We start from the raw sequence: 20,570 nt of genomic DNA on the forward strand, positions 1-20,570 counted from the left end.
GACACAGGGAATGAATGAGGTTCTTTTTGCCACATGTGGGGCTCTGACTCTGGAGACCCTGCTTTGTGCCTAGATGTGCCTTTCGATTCCTGAGGCCCAGGACATCCCAGCTGTGCTGTTGGGAATGGTCACATTTCTCCATCTGGGCTGCTAAGCAGCTGGCATCCTCTAAGACAGGAGTTCTCTTTTCTTTTGGTGGCCAGGGTGGGGAAGGCACTGTATGCACATGAAGATGCCTCTCTTGCATGATTACTCCCAGCTCCCCAGAGCCTGGATCTTTCCCTAATATCCCTGCTGTGATGAGTCCATTAAAGGAGGCTTCAGGCATGGAAGAAAGTGTATTGTCCTTCCTTGCCCCTGGGCTCCTTCTTCGTTGTAAGAACTAGAGGACCCCGGGGCTGGCAGTCTGGCTGAGAGAGGGGACAGCCCTAGTTTCTCAGCAGTACTTTCGGGGTCCCCTAGTTTAAAGTTCCTACTCACAAAAAAGGTGAATCTGGGCAAAAATCTGTCGCCAAATGGCTGCAGGCAGCCGGGTAGGAGCTTGCACCTGTTATAGGCAGGCACAAAGAGCCATCCTGCCTGCCACTGCTTTGGGGAGCAGGGTGACTGGCTCTTCTGCAAAGCAGCCAGCGTGATACTTGAGGCACAATTAACCTGCCAGAGACAAGCAGGAAGTGCATTTTCTGGGACTTGTTCAGGTGGTCACTAGCTTGGAATTAAGAGAAAAAACTGGACTTCGGGGCCTGCCAGGCTGCAGCAGGCACCGTGGGAAAGTGACAAGTTGCATCATCAATCCCAGTAGAGGGCCTGGGCCAGCTCTATGAAAGGGAAGAATTTCCAGGGGGATTTGCAAGCAATTCCTACTCAAACGCTCACTACTCTGGATCTTGGAAGGAATTTTTCCCTTGAACCACGTTGATGTGAACAAAGGTGAAACTTACAAACTTGGACTATCCAGCAGGGCAAGAGGAACATGGATGGTTGCTGGTGTGCCCCAGTCCTGCTCTTTTTCTGTTTCGGTGCTTCCACGTTTCCAAGATCTGTATAGACTGGAGGGCACTCTCTGCTACAGCGTAAGTGCAGGGGAGAGAGAATCCAAGTGCTGAGCTTGAATGCTTTCATTTGTGAGATGTCACTCTGTAGGACTTTTTTTGTCTGTTTGTTTGATTCCCCTCCAGTCATCAGCAAGATTTCACAGGTGTCCTGGCTTTAGGTGGCCCAGATTCCTTGTTAAATTAAATATTTTGTTTGTCTGGTACCTTCTTCGTCAACAACACAGCTGTGACTATGAGTCACCATGCTGAAGGCTAACAAGGAAATTCCAGAACACTTCAAAGAGGGACTAGCCAGCACAGGGCAGGTAGCACAAGCATGGAATGGTAATTAACCATACATTTCTAGGCCATACTCTTGTAGACGGGAGGTATGTGTGGGAGGGAGATTTGCTTTGGGGGGCAGAGCAAATGACTTTGCTGGAACAGGGCAGACAGAGCTGTCCATCAGGATGTTAGCAGCACTAGCCCATTTCCCCTGCTGGTGCCCGACACGGCGATGCACACAGATGTGCAGGAGGCAAAGGGGTAGCAGGCACACAGAATAAGATTATCACTGCTTGCCGGAGTGCTTTATGATCTCTCTGTGGTTTTCCAGCCAGGCCATAAAAAAAAAAAAAAAAAAAAGAATGGTTACCACGTGAGATTAGAATCAAGGGCAGGAATAGCAATAGCAAGCAGGACCCAGTTCTGGGCACAGCAGCCTGCTCCAGGGGCACCTCTATGAAATCTAAAGGAAGGCAGCTTTGCTGTGGGCCAAGGCAGAGTGATGGGGGAGAAGTGGTACAAGATCTGAAGGAGTGGGGAGTGAAGAGGATACATAGGCTCATGCCGGACAGGCAGGGTGAAACACAGGTTCTCCAAGATGCTGGACATTAATGAGGAACAGTATTAACCCACCTCTTCCTAGAAGCTTCCCTTGGTAACCTTGTTACCATGTAACAAAGCAAGAATTGGTGTCTCCCATCTGACTGACATAGCCTGGAGCAATAACTCCAGCATGGGGGGGTTGCCCTCTGGGCACTAAACCTCACGGCCTTTCTGATGCTGGAGGCTTAGGCCAACTCTAGGCCCATGTATCAACTGAGAATCTGCCAGGCTTAACGCTAGGGGGACAGTATTGAAAATAAGTTGTTGAAATCACAGTAAATTACGTAGCGTGGGGACTTTCCTAAATGCTGGTGAAGGGAGGACTGCAATACTCATGTGCGAATCTCTGTATTTCTCGTGTTAAGTGTAATCTCTGTACATGCATGTTACGTCACTCTCACTCAGCTGGGGCACAGCCCAGGGTAACGAGCCATTAACCATTCTGAGTTTTGCCCATAGAAACGGCTACACCCCGGGGGGTGAGGGTGGTCAACTGACATCCATTAAAAAGCAACATGTCCAGAGGAAACACCTTGATTCTCACTACAGTAGGTAGAAACCAGTTTACAGCTCCCTCCCCTGCCCCCCCAGCACCTTTTTCATCTGTGAGCCCTGCAGTCGGAACAGGGTTTTCTGATAAAAGCTGCCTAGTGGAAGGAAACAAGGTTATTTTTACCAGGCCGGATCCTAAGAGGCAAAGACATTGTCGGGTAAAGGGCCCCCAGCTGCGCCAGCAGGAATAAGCCTCTGAAGCTGAACCCATCGGACTTTGGTACTTTGGACAGAAGTTTTGTAAGATAATAAGCTCGGTTTGGCTTTGTCTGTCTGTGTCTTTGGTATTCCCATCACTGTGCAAACACCTCTTGCTTCATTTTCATTTAATTACCAAAACCTCAATACATTTACGAGAGGATTGGACTGAACACTTCCTCACTGGGTAAAAGGGGAAGATCTAAGGAGGACCTGAGCTGTGGTATGTGTCTGGTCCTTTGGGAACAGAGGGACTTGGATTTTCTGTGACATTTCAGTGAAAGGAGCCTAATATCACAGGGGTCTGCTCGCTTGGTGTCAACAGGGACTGGAGTTTCCCAGGGACTGTTCTAAATTCTGCATTAAGGCTGGCAAAACCCTAGGGAGTTAATAGGCAATGTTGTTAGCTGGTGTGTCTAAGGAGTTCAAGTCCCTGCTGGGCTAACTCCCTCATGATTGAGCAGCCTGCCCTGAAGTAGGCCCCAGAGTGTTGAGACACCAAGGGGTGTGACAGCCATCTCTGCCACACGGATTCCCCAGGAGCCAGCTTCCACAGTAACCCTGCCTATGCTGCGTCCCCGCCAGAAGAGGAGAAGCTGCCCTGCAATGAGTGATCTCCCAGTGTGAGCAGAGGGCTTGGTAACCTTGTGGCTTTCAGGACAGAAGATATTCAGCAAGCACCATGAGCCCTTGGCTTCCGGTTAGCTCTGCAGGGGAGGTGGTGCCAAGCCAGAGAAGAGTGGTGGGTTTTTAAACTCGGAACTTCCTTGTTCCACTGGGATATGTTGGCTTATTTCTTTTGTCATCTGGAGACCTTGCCCAAAAGCTTCCTTCCCCAATGCCACCGGCTGTTGTCAGGCAACACCTCTCTAACTTGCACAGCACCCTCCCCACACACCCTACTTTCCATAGCACAACACACCGACACACACACGCACCAACTGCAGGCTACAGCCCTTCCTTCAGGGTTTTCTAATACACCCTCACAAGTGTTCGTTTCTGTACCAGGCAGCTCCCTGCCTCCCAAGCACTTTGCCTAGGATCCATCCAATGGGGTAACCAGGCCCTCATGCAGTTCCTTATGAGTTGCCCCTCCATGGCCAGTCGGAGGCTGTGGGGTCCAGCCCACTGGGGCCAGAGCTATGCAATTACTGCTGACATGATGTAACCAAGGCTGCTCGATTCCCCCCAGTTTTGGCCAATGCCCCTGAGCACCCAGCACCTCTAGGGTGCAAGTCTGTTGCTTTGCCCTTCCCCTCTGTTCCAGCTCCACAGAGGAACGAGTTTAATCACATTTCCCTCTCGCACCATCTCTGCCCCCTCCCCAGGATTACTTTAATGAGAAGTAAATCCCTATTGTCCTGTTCCCAGAGGTAAGAGCTCATGTTCCGAACCAGTCTGATGAGGACCTTTTCTGTACCCTCCAAGTCACTCCTTGCGCGTTACCAGGAGCGAAGGATTGTGTCCCTCAGCCACAGTGCAAGGGAAGGTTGGAGCCAAGCAAGGAAAGGCCAGTCTCAGCACATGTGTGCTGGTGGGAGGGCCGGGCCTGGTCCAGGGTGGCAGAGGGGAGTGGACTCCATGGGAATGTGGTGCCAATGCACAGCATCCAACTTCTGCAACAGCCTTTCTGGATGACGTACGACATGAGGCCTCATTAGGTGGGGTCAGTACAAGCGAACACGTGAGTTTAAACCAATCTAGTGACACCAGTATAACCCCCGGGGTCACGTGCCGATTCCGGGATAAGAGTGGTCTTTGTTTGGCTTAGTTTATATCAACCGGGAAGGGGTTCAGGCTAAACTGAAAAAAGCCACTCCTACTGGAATCGGAGAGTCCACACAAGGGTTACATTGGTGTAACTAACATTTCCCTGTGTAGACAAGGCTTAAGGTTCCCAGGCTCCAGTGCTGTCTGATCGGAGTGAGTGCAGCTCTCACAAGCCAACGGCTGAGCCTTGTGTCTACACTAGGGAGAGAGCTATAGCCAGGAGGTGGGGAAGCAGGGAAAACGCTGCCAGCTGCTCTTGTCTAACACCAGCCCCAGGGATCGGTGGACAAGGGAGACCGTGTCAAGTGCAACAGGGTCTCGGACCATAGAAAGTTAACTTGGGAAAGGGTGCTGCCCAGAATAATAACTGTCCTGCTGCTAGGGGGCTGAGCCCAGAGTCCATGCCAAAATCCAGTCCAGGGCCTTCTCCTTTGTATGCTGCATGAATGGAGAGACCGAGAAGTGTTGCTCGTGTGCAGCTGTTACCCCTAATGCAAGGGGAGGCGTTGATCGCTACCCCTCCAACTTGGCTATGCTTCATCCTCCAGCACAAGGTCAGGGGTGTTGTGCTTCTCCCTTTCTTACAGTGGGACTGGTGAAGGAGGGAGAGTGGTGGGCAGTGCATCACACACGTGCTTGACAGAAACTTTCCTCAGAGACGCCTGTTTGCAGAATGAGAAGGGGGGACTGCACCTGGTCCCAGTCGCGTCTCGTACCCACAGGTGCTCCCTGCTCGCTGCGCCCTGCTCTGCGGGCTGTTCAGTGGAAGTTCTTCTGCTCCCGGTTGACAGCCCCTCCCGCTCTGCAGTCCCTTGCCTGGCCTGGCCATGGGTTTCCCGTAACCGCCAGCCTCATGCCAGACTGATGGGGGATGCAGCTCATTATTTAACGACTGCTACGAACAATCCCATGGCGGCTGCTGGAGCTGCTTGCGAAAGCACTTTGTAGATTTGATTATGTGATAAGGGGCATTAGAAAGGCAACTTGTTGCCTATTTCCCAGGGTAATTAATTTCGTCTGTATTGAACAGATGCAATAATTCGAGGATTTTTGGGTTATGGATTAAGTAAAGACCAGATGAGCGTGTCCCCATTGGCTTGGAGATTGATTAATTCTATTGGGGGAAGCAGGTGCTCTCCTCCTCAGGATTGCTCTGCCTGTACACTTTTAATCTACCTACCTTGCACTCCAGCTGACTGCAGAAGACAGCCGGCTTCCTCACTTCCACGTGACTTGGGAGGTAGCATCATCTATTGATCACAGCAAGTGGAACTCAGAGCCAGAACTCCTGGTCCTTGCCCAGCTCTGCCATTGCCTTGGCTCCTCCATATCTACAATGGCGATGAGACAACACCACCTTTGAAAAGTGCTCAGAGAACCTCTGATGAAAGGCACAAGCGTTCTTAGCTCCTGTTTCTCATTGGTGGCTTCAATCCACATTAGAAACTGCCACAGTGCGCCCCCGTCCCTGACTTACTCCATGGGCTGCTTGGCTTGGTTTCCCCTTCCGATTGTCTTGCTTGCAAGGGCTAGAGTCCCAGGAGAGGCAAAGCAATACTGGATACAGGAAGATTTCTCATCCTTCAAGTAGGGTCCTTTCCACAACGGGTGGTTCAACCAGAAACAAAGCTTTTAACAGCTTGAGAAGCAGCCCTGGGAATTCATTCCTTTGGGGGAGGGGCTGGATAGGAATTTGCAGTTCTGGACTCTTCTGAGCCCTGGAGGCCATCCCGTGGGAAAATGGCTTTCTTAGGAGAGAGCAAAGAACAGTGCCAGCCCCATGGACTCTCTCTACCACCCCAGCTGACCCCTGCAAACACTGTGACAAAATGCCAAGTGTCCTCAACTCCTCCTGTACATCACATGGATTTCAGTGGCATCATTCATTCCTCTACCTGAGTGGGGATGGCAGAATTAGTATCTTAGCCTTTTGGGGGGTTAATACCAAAGATTTTACCTTTGGAGACAGTGGTGCAGATCTGTCTGGGGCCAGTCCCATACCTAAGGCGATGCTCCCCAAACTCTGCTCTGGGGGGGGCAGTCTAGAAATCCAGCATTGGCATTCCCTGGTTGCCTTACCCCCCTGCTCTGATACAATGAAAACCAGGCTACAGGTCATGAGCTCAGTGGTCTCCGCTTGGTCCCCAGGGAGAGCGAACCACCAACGTTCTCCTAAATCTGCTTCTATCTGCCAGATACTCTGGACTGGGCTGGCAGGAGGGGCGGCATCTAAGGACTAACAGTTTGGGCCCCCAAGCTAGAATAGCAAGGCTGGTGCAGGCGAGACTCAAGGTGCACTGGCAAAGCTATGTGGGGAGGAATTTGCCTGTAACACAGCAGATCAGGTGCCCCTTGTCTTTGCTTGGCAGTGCTGAAGAGTGTGGTTACTGGTCTCTTTCCAAGAGACCCCATTCACAGAGCATCCCCCCAGAAAGCCCAGCCCACATGGACTGGGGCTTAGTCAAGAACAGCTCAGACTAAGGAAAGTGAGACCACCAGAAGCTGGCTAGTCTGCCAGTCTCTCAGTTCTATTTTCATGTCAACATCCCTGGGATAAGCCCCCAGCCCTTGCAGGACGTGATCAGAGAACCGTGGCCAAGGCCGCCAGAGAGATCCTGGTTTGCTGGGTGGAGACTGCTCAGCTGCTTGCCATATGTGGATTGCAGGTTTCAGGGGATCCGGGCAGGGCCCCTCAGCTCTATGGGCAACAGGGCAGATGATTCCCAGTCCAGTTCCCTCTTCTAAAAATGCCTTGGAAACTGGCCACGTGTGAGCTATTGCGAGAAACCGATTCATATGGTCACATGTGAAACACAAACACCTGTATGCAGCACAGCAGCACCGACAAGTCCTTGGAAGAGGGGCTCTGTCCCGGGGTGGATCCCCAGGATGGACGCTCGGGGTGTAAGATTCCTTACTCTCCCATGTGTGCACCCCTCCCTCAGGCTTTGCTCACCCGGCTAACGTTTACTCCAAGGCAGCTCCCTGTTGCAGGTGTCAGAGAGATTCTGCAGGCTCGAGTTCACCCCCGGCTAAACACTTAGCACAGGTGCAGTGGGACACATGTTGCTCCTCTGTGGGTGGGGGGAGGAGCGGGGGGGCTAGCAGAGTGGTGACAGAAAGGAGGGGAGGCAAAGCTGGCAGAGTAGGGATGTGTATAGGGAGGGAATAACCGGGGTCTGGTTTAGAAGAGACAAAATCTCCTGTCCCCCATCCAAGTCCCCGTTCTCGGCCTAAATGTGTCAGTCCCAGACTAGCCATTCCTGGGCTGGCTCTGCCCAGCACTGCTTCATGCACCAGGACCTGCTGTCCCTGCCAGCCTGAGATGCACCAAGGAAGGGTTCCCTTTCCTTTCCCTCCCAGGCCAATAGGGGATCTCAGGGGAGTTTAGTAGGAGACATTAAAGCAGAGCAGGGTGCATCTAGCACCCTCTTGTATTCCTCTCCCCACACAGCTCTTCCAGCCACTGCCGTGCTGCCCTGGGGCCCCCTACCCTGCTCTGCCCAAGGACCTTCATGCATATTGTAGCAAAGCAAAGGGGATACGTTTGGGGTAGGGATTCCCACCCCCCGCCCCAAGATTCATTTTGAATCGCCTGCGTGGAGCTGAAAAATAAAGGTTCGGAGCAGCATTTATTCATGAGCCAGGCGTTTTATTTAACGTGCCTTGCAATGGAGGATCAAAGATACAGAGCAGCACCTAATTACTTATTTTTCTCTTCTATATCATCCCCTAGCTGAGCATCGAGTCCCCGAATCTCAAAGCTTCCTTTCAATGACTCTGCGTAATGAGATGGATTTGGACTCCAGCAAACGTGCTCGGTTTTATGGAGTATTCCATGGAAATGCAATGAAGTTCTGGCTGTTATCACACCGTGGCGATCAGAGCGCTTTTATGTACGGGACTGAGACTAAAAGCTGGGAAAAGTGAGTCCTGGCTGCAATAATGTGATGAATGGGGAGTGGGAGGAGCTGCCCAATGAGGGTGACATGGTGGCAGGTTAGACTCGGGGAAATAATGAGAGAAACAAGAAAGGGATGCAGATAAAGAGAGCGATGCGAGTGAAGAGTCCTAGAAATGGGCCACCAGGTTTGAATGGCAGCAGGAGAGAATGATTCTTTGCTGCCTGGCCCCTGGCAAAGCGGGAGTGAGGACGCCACTTGGTGTGAGTGAGCAGAGCACCCCGATTTGCTCGGGTGACAGGCATTAGGCCTCACGCCTTCGGGTGTGTCAAGCCCCCACAGGGAAGCTAACACCCTCCGAGCTGGGGTGTCACTGTCTCCCGGATCTCACTCCAGCAGGAGCCACTGCAGCCTATTTGCTCCCCTCTTGCTACGGGCCTGTAACTGGCTCAGCTCTGAGGGGAAGAGATGCTCAGGACCAGCCTGGAGGCTAACTGGAGGCTCCAACTGGCCAAAGAAGGAGCCAAGGCTCAGAACTCCCAACCCCCAGCAAAGGGCAGGACAGGACACATTCTGGATACCAGCTTCCCCCCACAGCTCCCTCCCTCCAAGCCTCCAGAGATACCAGGCCCATGGATCCAATGGCCAGTCAGAAGATGGAGCTAAGGCAAGGGACTTGCTAGGCCATCGGGGCTCCCTGGGAGACTTGCCCCACTGGAGTTGGCTAATCCAGACCTGGACTGAGGAGCGTGGGGGTGGGGGACACCGTGTATGCGAGGACTGCCAGGCACCTGGACTCTAGGCAAAAGATTTGAGCTCCAGCATGGGCCCTTTAACCAGCGTCAAACCCACACCACCAAGGAGGACGTACAGATCAAAGCAAGAGCTGTCGGATATTTCTGTGGCACATTGTTGACAGTAGTGGATGTCTCCCAACCCTAACAGTAAAACCCAAGTGTTTATAACTTCCCCTCCACCGGGGATTCCTGGAGCTGCAGTCTAGTGGCACTCTCTGCCTGTCCCCAGAGGGCAGCTAGGCTCATGGCCTCTTGTGCACAAATAGCTGAAACTCCGGGATCCAACATAATGGCGGCTGTGGGGCTGTGGGGCAGGCAGAGGAGACCTCGGAAACATTTTCCCCCCCACAAGCTCCAGGTCTGTGGCTCTACTCAAGCCCCCTCTTGTCTCAAGTCCCCTCTTGTCTCGTCAGCCAGCCCGAGCCCAGGGCTCTGCAGCTGATCTTCGCTCTTGGCCTGGAAGCCGAAATGGGGCATGTGTTGGAAACATCAGTCTCATCGCTGTGGTAAGATGTGACGTCACAAGGTCTGTGTGGTCGTGTGGTTTCGGGAGCAGATATATACAAACCTCCAACAATTCATGCCAGAGAGAAATTGACAAAGGTGAAAGGGGTGGCCTCCCTTCGTCTCCAGGCCCCAGCAGGGGAGTGAAGCTGGAACCTCACCTGTAAAAACCACTGCTCCTGTCACTGCAGTGCCCCCAGCCCCCAGGCATGAGGGCAAAGCAAGGACAGACTAAGGGGTTGGAATCAGTGACCAGATCCTGGGAGGGCTCCTGACCTGACTGCCCTCTCACCAGCCGATTTGACACTGGCCTCTAGCTTCCTGCAGCTCCTTAGCTCAGTGGCTTTAATTAAGCAAAGAAAAGGCTTCCAAGGAAGGTCAGCAGCCCCAGCAGCTCCCAAGATGCTAGGGGGATTACAGCTGACAACTCTGACCTTTGACCCCCCATAAACAGCTAGCCCCGAGGAATAAAGCTTAGCTAGCCTGCAGTGCCTGGATAAGGCACAGAGCTAGTCGTAGCCATTTGCAAGGCTAAGACCTCAGCTGTCTTCACAGCCTCCCAACCGAAGTCAGCACAGAGCCCCCCAGCACTGCCACATGAACCCCGCTCAGCCCAGAGGGAGACGAGACACCAGTAAGTACAGCCTGTCAATGCACAGCCTTCAGCCAGGCCTAAATCCTGCTCTGAGCTACGCCTTGGTGAGCCCAGGCTCTCCTGTTGGGTGCAGAGCTGTCCATGAGTGCAGGGTTTGGCTGTCTGTGGAGAATGCCTTTCGCCAAGTGCATTGCTCCTCCTCACCCGTGGACCGGGATCACAATCTGTACATCCCACAGGGCCGCTGCAGGTGAAGCACTCTCGTGGATGAGAGACAAGGATTCCAGGCAGTCAGCAAGATGGAGACTCTTGGGGCTCTGTGCACTATGGAAATTGGGGCACCCCACCTTTACTCAAGTTTGGCCTGGCCACCCCCACATCAGGACAGAGGGGTGGCTGGGCCCCATCTGAGCAGCAGCGTGACCCCGTGCACCAGGTCACAATGGTACCCCCCCAAATCCAGTGGTCAGGGCCTCCCTGAGATGAGGCCCTGTGCAGTGCACCAAACACGTGGGTTAATCGGGGCCTGGTGGAGCCCCCTCCTCCTGGAGCAGGGCTCTCGCCAAAGGCATCATGTTAGAAAGCAGAGGGGCTAGTCCCACCTCAGCCACAAGCAAGAGGAAATGCTTGACTAGCTGGTTGCAGTAGCAGATGCGGGGGTGGGGATGTGTGGGGGGGGGGGTTCCCTCACCCCGTCCTCCTTGTTGTGAACAGGTCTCATGCACACCAGGGGCACGTTCAGCACAACATGCTTTACCGACAACACTCTTTGCAAGTGTTTGTTCCCCACAGGAGAAGATTCTGCCCTGCCCCCGCCCCGGCCCTTACCTGCTACCTCGGCACAGGACAGGAATGGGTGAGAACTCTCACCTCTCCGGACTGATGTGCTGGGTTTCCTTGTTGATTGGTTCATCACCTGGGCCCAAATCAGTTCTCTCACCCCTTTGGCTCACCTGGGGAGTACACAGAGCAGTGAGTCAGCTTGGCTACTTACAGCCTGAGCTCCCTCCCACGGCCCAGGGCAGTGTGTTTGAGCAGGGCAATGTGGATGGTCCCATCACCTCCTCTGTGCTGCTGGAACCAGGGATAGAAAGACCTCCCAACACTTCATCCAACGCCTCCTCTGGCCTCTTCCCCTGTCCCAGAGCCCTCCAGCTGCTCCTCCCTGATCCTTTCACTCTTCCCCCCCACCCTTTCTCCCGTTCGTCCTCTCGCTCCCTCTTCTTACCCGTCTCTCTTGCCCTCCCTTCTCCCCCAAACGATGTATTTTTTCCCCTGGCAATTTTATGACCCATTTCCTTGCTTGACAGCAATTAAGCAAATGCTTCAGCTCCAATCCCATGCCCCATAAACATCACAAAAGGGAAAACGCTATAAAGAAGAAAACCATGAAATAGCTATTATTGGGGGGTGGACCAAGTGAGGAGGACGCTGTGTTCTGGGTCCTTCCCCCTAGGGTTGGAAGCAGGGGACTCGTCCTCACACTCGCCCCGGCTCAATCTCCCATCCCTAAAAAAGAAGCAAAAAAGAAAGCAAAGGAGCGTGATGTGTAGACAATGCATGAAAAGCACCAAGCTGCATCCATCAATCACAGCGGCTCATTATCAGCCCCAAGCTCCCCAGTGCACAGCACTGGCTTCCTGTGCTCATGGCCCGCTGCCGCTCAGCCTCCCACAGCCCAGGCACTTGCACAGAAATAACATGGCCAAATAAAACAAGAGAAATAAAAAGCCCTCCCCTGCTGGGAGGCAGGTGATTTTTTGGTGCCTGACAGGCCCAGGGTCTCTGGGGAGCTGCACTGATTAATCGCACCTTTCAGTTTGCTGTGAACATCTTCACCTTCTCCGGCTTAAAGAAGCCTGACATGGTCAATTGTGGCACTCAGGCCCCGGTGCCAGCCTGTCGGGGGGAAGTGGCGGCTGCCCACAGAGATTCCCAGCCCTCTAATGAGAGCTTTTCCTGCATTAGCGCTGTGAGAGGCTCTCTGATGTACAAACTGCTGGGAACAGGGAGCCCTGTGCCGAGGAAACTCAAACAGACACACTTTTGAATTTCCATGACAACTGTACTAGGGCATTTGCTGGGTTGGTGAGAGCCCATGTGTCCAGGAATGCGATCATTAAGCACCAAACAAGCCTGGGGGGCTGCTATCCTACTTTGTGTGGGTCTGTGTGAAGGGGGTGGGGAGTGAGTGTGTGGTGCTTGTGCACAACTGGAACCAGGGCTGCTGCTGCGCTCCCATTCCTTGTTTGTGCCAGTGTCTTTGCATGCCCACTGCTTCCACTCAAGTGAAACTCCACTCACTTCCCTGCAGCCACTCCTCATTTTCACAGGTGTAAGCAAGGCCAGAGCTGTGTCTCCTGTGTGTGGTTGGTGTAGGATTCTGCTTGTGATGAGGGGGTGTGGGCATGTCTACGCAGCGTGTGCTTTGTGTTTTCATCCCCCAAAGAGGCAAGGGTGGCTATTTCCTGTGGCCGGTAAACAAACCGGTCCGGCAACGCCAGGGGCTTTCCCTGAACAAGCGGCGGACCGGCTTTGAGAACCACTGATCTAGACCATCCCTGACGGGTGTTTGACCAACTTGTTTTTAAAAACCTCCAATGACAGAGAACCCACCTTAGGCAATTTATTCCAGTGCTTAATTACTCTGACAGTCAGGAAGTTTTTTCTAATGTCCAACCTAAATCTCCCTTGCTGCAATTTAAGACCATTGCTTCTTGTCCTGTCCTCAGTGGATCAGGAGAACATTTGATCTCCCTCCTCTTTATAACAACCCTTTACATACTTGAAGACTGTTATCATGTCCCCTCTTAGTCCTCTCTTCTCCAAACTAAACAAACCCAATTTTTTCAATCTTCCCGCATAGCTCATGTTTTCTAGACCTTTCATCATTTTTGTTGCTCTGCCTTGGACTTTCTCCAATTTGTCCACATCTTTCCCGAAGTGTGGTGCCCAGAACTGGGGACAATACTCCAGCTGAGGCCTTATCAATGCTGTGTGGAATGGAAGAATTTTTTACTTCTTGTGTCTTGCTGACAACACTCCCGCTAATGCATCCCAGAATGATGTTCGCTTTTTTGCAACAGTGTTACATTGTTGACTCATATTTAGTTTGTGGTCCACTGTGACTCCCAGGTTCTTTTCTGCAGTAGCCCTTTCTAGGCAGTCATATTCATTCGGTATTTGTGCAGTTGATTATTCCTTCCTCAGTGGAGTACTTTGCATTTGTCCCTATTGAATTTCATCCTATTTATTTCAGACCATTTCTCAAGTTTGTCAAGATCATTTTGAACTCTTATCTTGTCCTCCAAAGTGTTTGCAACCCCTCCCAGCTTGGTGTTATCTACAATCTTTATAAGTGTGCTGTCTATGCCATTATCCAAATCATGTATGGAGATATTGAATAGAACCAGACCCAGATCCCACTCGCTATGCCCTTCCAGCTGGATTGTGACTCACTCATAGCTACTCTTTCTGAGTATGGTTTTCCAAGCAGTTGTGCAGTATATTTCCCTAGTTTGCTTATGAAAAGACAGGTCTCATGTGAGACAGTATCAGAAGCCAAGATATATCACACCTGCTGCTCCTGCCAACCACGTCTTGTTACCCTGTCGAAGAAGGATATTTGAATGCAGTTGTGTGAGTAGCCATCCCTAAGCCATGGGGAGGAAGGGACCAAGCAGTGATGGGCCACGTCAGCATTAAAGACAGTTCAAAGAGAGCTGAGCCCACTAAGCTGCTGAGCGGGCAGCAGAGCACTGGGCCAGCCTGCCGGGGAAGGATGCGGATCCTGAAAAGCTCCGACGTGAACCCAGCCCTAAGTGCAGCAACAACTCTCCTTGGGAGGCCAGGGCAGAGGGCGCTTCAGGAGCTAATCCACGTTGCCTTCCTTCTCGTCTCTTCTTTCGGGAGGCATCTCTTAAAACAACTGATGCATAACAAGAAGAAAAAGTTACCGCCCACAAAAAAAAAATCCAGCAAAACAAACCACTTCTTGAGCATGCTGTCATCAAGAAAAATGATACTGGCAAGAGAGAAATCCACTGAGGTTGATAGCAATTTACCAAGCTCCAGCACCCAATGAGTGTTTATCAATAATTTCAGGATCTGCCTGTCACAGTCACTGACTCGCTGCTCAGGAGCAGAGATCTCTGGAGGGCCCAGCTGTCAGCACCCCCCTGGGGAGAATGAGACCAATGAAAAGGGAAATCAATTAGCCATTCATAAGGAATGAGAATTTACTTCTCTTACAAGGACCGGTCTCTTCCCTTTGTACTCAGTGAAATGTGGGCACAACCCCTCCTGGACACCAGAGCCTGCTCTGAAACCCAGAGCAGGAATGGGAGCAGGACAGGGAAAAACAGCACAAATAGTCACAATCCTGGGAAAGGGAGAGGATCCTAAACAAGGATGGAGGAAATAGACAAGGATCCCCATTTCTCTGCTCAGTGCAGGAAGAGGGGGAAGGGAAGGCAGAGGTGGCTTTATGTATTGTCTTGCTTGATTCTTGACCCAGCCCGGCCTGTAAATCAGACCAATCTCAAGGCTTTACATGGCCCAAGGGAATTGCCTCTGTTCTCCAACAATTCCCAGATGCCTGAACAGCTCCTTCGGGGCCACATGCAGACTCTGTTTCCGCAGCCACATCCCCTACACATTTGCTACAGGAGGGAATGCAGGGGGAGCCATGCCACCAGTTCTGTGCCAGGCGAATCCCCAAGGTGGCTGGGTGTGCTGACTTTACAGCCTTGCTACACAAATGGGGTGTGACACAGTGCTGAACTGGCCCCAGTACATATCCATGGGCTCCTCTTCAGGGCTGTGTGTCAGAGCAACCTCATACTCAGCTCCCCTCCTCAGCCATGAGGACAGTCCGTACACCCCAGCCATAGGCAGCTGAGGGGCGCATTATCCATTTGAGACTTTGCAGTGCGGGCAGTAGAGACTCTTCATACTCTTTGTGCAACATGTAAATAAGCTGTGGCTCTCACTGCTACAAGACATTATCGAGGCAAGTGGCATCCGAGTTACACTAGCTAAGACAAAGGCTAGCAGACCTCATGCTTCTTAGGGTGTAAGCAGCCTAAGTGATCACCAGAAAGGACTGAGAAGAAACCTGTCCACACTATAACAATACACCACGAGGTGCTTACATAGATAGATAGATGGATAGAATAGATAGAGGAGGGAGGGTCTTTTACCTTCCCTCTATAGTTTTCAGCATTGACCATTGCAAGAGCTATGATAGTACACTAGACAGACCACTCATCTGGCCTGTTTGACAACTCTTGAGTTTGCCTGAACCTCCTCAAGCAGAAAGGAGCCTAAATGGGCCTCATTTGAATGAAACTAGTTTATAAATAGAAGCAATGGGTTTTCCTTATGATTGCTTTCCAAGCTGTTCTCCTTCCTAGACAACCCTGTCTCAGAGTGACATAGTTTGTTACCAAGGGGATATTTCTGTAGATACTTAATATATTAGATTTACAGTCCTGTGGGCCCAGTCCCATCAAGGCAGGAGTGACTCCAGCTGCTGTTGCCCATTCGTGGTTTCCATTTCAGATCACATCCTCCTACAAGGAAGATGACCCTGGCTCCTGAGATCACATCAGGACTAGTAGGGGAACATGGCATCATTTTTAACTGCAGAGGTTTTCTATTTGCATTTCTTTCTGGTGCAGTTTGCAGCTCTCTCGCTCTCTGAGCAGATCTGACTCCCTTCCAGAGATTCCAGGAAGGGAGAAAAGTCCAGGCGTCCTGCAGAAAGTTTGGACAGAACTGCAGAGAGGAGCAATCCTTTCCAAACATGAATGTCCCCCTGTGGCCTATGGAAAGGCTGCTCCCTCTGCCCTCCACTGGCCTGCCTCCCCCTTCCACAGTGGGGATTATCATGGATTATGACTCTGGGCACACATTGATAGAGATGGACAAATCGTTAGTGAGTGACAGCACATGCCATTCAAACACATTTAGACTTTATCGAAGGGTCTGACTCACCGAGGAGAAATCACACAAGGGGATGGAGCTCGTCACCATTCTAAAGGTCGTGGATGCATCACTGGGGCCCTGCAGTCTGCACTGCACAGGTTCTCTCTTAGGTTCATCAAGTCTGTGGTCATTTAGAGAGGGATATGATTTTGGGGGGACCACAGGGCATGGTTGCTAACTTTCACACGGTAAATAAGCACCCCAACTTTCACAATAACCCAAAAATCAAGCTAATCCCATTTCAAAACAAGGCCCAAACAAGCCAGTCCCTAAGAACCCCAACACTCTGTGGGACTAGATTCCCCCCCGGTGTGCAATCTGGACTGTGGTGGGCCCGCTGTGCACCCCTGACTCTCTCTCCCCTTGCCCCTGCTTGCCCTCCCTTGCCTGTGCTTGCCCCCCTTGCCCCTGCTTGCCGGGAGCCGATCAAAAAAAGAAGCAACAAGCTACACCAGCAACAAGCGACAAGACAAAAACTAGCCAACAAGCAACTCACAAGCCAATTAAGCCAAAACCAAGCCCAATGTCTGTATTTTTTCCACAGGTTTGGCATGTCTGCGGCAGGGCTGTGAGGCTGGCAGGGATGGGGTTACCTCCGGCCACTTCAGCACCATGGACAGAGCAGCCCCTGCAAAGAGAGAGGAGAGACTGAAAGCCTGTGTGCTCCACACTTACATCCCAGTGCTCTTGACAAAGTTTTGTCAGCATTTCTCTGTTTCTCCAAAGGTCATGGGGCGGGGGGGGAACAACGACGCTGCTGGGAAATACTGCATGGGAGGGCAGCCAGTCATGAAGAGAGTGCTGGGAAAGGAGGGGTCAAGAGAGTGTGCAAACACCACATCTGAATTGGGAGAGAAGAGCTCTCAGCCCAAGACAATCCACGTGGGGGACAGTATCGCTTCAAAGGGAAATGTGCAGGGCGGATACTGGCCGCATGCACAACCCCAGTGAGATGAACCACGAAGTCAGAAACAGACACACACAGCCTGTGTGGGAAGAACCACGCCTGCAAGTCAGCACTGGGAAGAATGATGCATAACGCACATGCGCACGCACACAGGTTAGGGCCCACGTTTTTCAAAACTGGCCTCTAATTTTCGATGTCGTTTGGGTTCCCAGAGACACACCTTGGGCCTGTTTTCAGGAGGGGTTGAGCACATGCCCATCCGTTGACTCCAGCTGGAGCTGTGCTTGCTCAGCATCCCTGAGCGTATGGCCCTCGGTGTCTCCAGTTGGGCTCCCAAACAACGTGTGAGGCATCTAAAGCTACATGCCACCTAGGAGAATTTTCACCTGAGCAGCTGGGCCCGAGCCCCATGCAGTCAGGACTGGAGCTCCCAGCCCTGCACTCCCTCCACTAGGCTGCTGCTGCCTCTTTAGGAAGGAAAAAAATTAATAACTAGAAAGATAAACTCGCTTGTTATTTCTAGCACGCCCTCATGTGTTTATACAACAGTCCCATTTCTGATCGCCTTAAACAATGGAGCCATTCAGGCATGTCTACGGGTCCTTCCTGTGCCTTTCAGAATTGCCAGGTGGCTGACTACCAGCCTGGACTAGTGTTAATGGCCACTCATGCCGCAGTGGCTCTAGTGTAGCTGTAAGGGGTTGGTGACACCATTATATTTATGAGTATGTCAGGAGAAGGGGAATGGCTACTGGGTGTTCGTATGTTCCCCGTTGTATTATTTAAGAGAAGCCATTTGAGATCACAGGCAGAGCAGTGTCTGCTCCCAACAGAAGAGAAAAGACTGGAGGGGAATATTTGCAAAAAGCACAGTTCAGTAAATATTTTATGCCCAATAATGTTATGGCTTTTGAATGATGCATGCCAGGGAGTTGAAGGGAGGTGAGTGAGGCACATGGGAAGGTGGCGTGCATGGTGTCAAGTGTGAAAGGGTTCGTGTGCAAGAGGTGAAAGGGAAGCTACTGGCCTCATGAACAGTGTACTGTGCAGTGGCTGTTTGGGGTGGTGGGGAGTCACAACATGTATTGGACTGACAAACCCCCCAGTGACACTGCAGAGCTGCCTTTGCACTGGCCTTGGAGGGACTTGATCTGGTTGGTTTTGTCTGGAAAGGATGAAACTTGCTAACGTACTCACCCACCTCCTCCCCCCATTTGGCTTCAGCCCCCCATTCCTCCAGGGCAAGGAAAAGTGCCCCATTTGCACCCAATCCAGGAAAGCTTCAGTGAGCAGGAGCGACTCCCCAGGGACTCTGCAGAGTCTGCAGGCAACATTCAGAGGAAGTTTTACACAGAGAAGCTCACTTCCAGTCAGACAAGATGCTCCAGAACAAACCCACAAGCGGAGCTGTAGGAAGGGCTGGGGTGCCCAGACCGGACGGGGGATCGCAGCCCGGCTCCTGCAGAGCTGTGGAGCCCTGGGAGGGGCAGGCGGTGAGCGAGGCACCATCCGAATGGAGAGGAGCTCAGGACCTATGAGGGTGAAGCTGTGCAATCCTCCCTGTGTTGTGCAAATGTGGGGGAGACATGGGCCCTGGCCCAATGAGCTGAGCATCCATCCTTAGCACGCAGGGGACACTGGATGCTTTGCTGGGGTTTGATTTCCTTCCAGAGTGGACGGCAGAGAGCAGAGCTCTGAGATAGGGAGGGGAGCGCGTGGGTCAGGGGGCGAAGGGGGGAGAGCACCTCAGAATGTGAGCTAGAGGGGAGAGGGACGATGCTGGGGTGGGAGGGGAAAGAGGCAGGGGAGAGGAGCAAGGAGGAGGAGAAGGGAGGCAGGTACAGGTGTCGGAAGGGTAGAAGGAAAGGGCCAGATGAGGGGAGAGAGGGACTTTTTCTGACCCAGTTACCCTGCTCCTACGGGCAGCCATGCTCATGAAGCCGTGCCAGGAGCTGCATCCACCACCAAGTCCTCTTGGCTGTAGCAGAATGAGCAGCAACGGACCGTCCCTTTGGGTGGGGATGGTCTCCCGCCTCCCGAAATGGCCGTGCCCTCCCCCAACACGCACTGGGGCTCAGGTGCATCCCCCCATACACTGCTCACCAGAGACATTGACTTGCCTCCAGCCCACGCCGTGTTGCCCTGGGGAGTTGTTCCCAGTGTGTTACAACTTCCGTCCTCTTCCCTGTTCCCGTGCTGGCCCTGGGTTAAGTCAGACCAGCAGGTCTCACTAGCAGAACAGCCCAGCCGCTCCACCCAGGCCTCACACATGCACCCCGCTGCTTCCACACATAGATTACATGCCTGCCCTCCAAGTCTTTCCCAGGTGCAGAGCCAGCCAATGTTAATGCCCCGGGGAGGCGGGGGAGGCTGCAGATTGGAAATCAACCACCTCATGGATGATTTCTCAAGCAGCCACATGGGGAAGAAAAAAGGCCCTGTGAAAAGGAAGGGTCCACTGAGCCCAGGGATTTGTCACTAGCGAACCCGGCTAAAATACCAGTCCTGTAGCACAGGCTGCCGGCGAAATCTGGGGCTGGCGGAGCTGGGTGCTCCTGCCTGACTCCATACAGCACCTCCTGCTGGCAGAGGCTGGGGCTGGAGTAGCCAGGATGTCCACACAGCCAAGGTGGCTGCTGCATCCTCCTGTTGGACTTGTCATGTCGCCTTTGCCAACACTTCTGCACCTGCAGCACCCCAAGGGCCTGGGATCTCCCCAGAGCAAGTCCTTTTGCTTCACTGTCTCTGGATGACTCCAGCCTAGGCTGGGCTTCAGCGGGGCCATGGAACAGGCACCCCCCCGAAGGGCGAACCATGCTCAGACTGGTGTGCCCCCCACTAGCCACCGTGGAGTCAGAGTGCTCTCCCGAGGAAAGGTGGCTGCCTGCCTGATCTGTAGCTGAACAGTGTCATCTGGTGGGCAGGCTGGGGCACAGCGACAGCATCCTGTAGGGCTCAATTCTCCCTTGCTCTGCACCTCATCTGATCATTCACCCCAGTGCAAAGTGAGGGGGGTGTGGCCCTGGGGCACGCCCGCTTTGCACAGGTGTCAACGATGCTGCAAGATTGCAAGTCAATGGCGAATCAGGCCCCTAGGTTTGTTTTTGTGCATTCTCTGTCCTTAGCCGTTTGTGCCTCACTTTGGGTGGGTTTGTGGGGCAAACCTGCCCAGTCCAAACCTTTCACGAGTGCCCATTTTCTTGCCCATGTCAGGGTTCCCCACTCCTTGGCCTGGTCTCTAGATGGGACGAGGAGCAGGAGCTGGCAAACAGGCTCAGTGCTTGCAATGAAAGCAACTTTGCTCACCCTGGGACTCTCAAAGCTGCTGCAGCTCTGCAAATGCCCAAGACACATTTTGTGGGGGGTAAGACACAACCCCCTGCCTTCCACGATGAGCTTCAGCCACTGAGATGCAGCATCCGTGCCTGTACTCTG

The sequence above is a fragment of the Chelonia mydas genome, chromosome 14, assembly GCF_015237465.2.
Source record: "Chelonia mydas isolate rCheMyd1 chromosome 14, rCheMyd1.pri.v2, whole genome shotgun sequence".
Taxonomy (NCBI): domain Eukaryota; kingdom Metazoa; phylum Chordata; order Testudines; family Cheloniidae; genus Chelonia; species Chelonia mydas.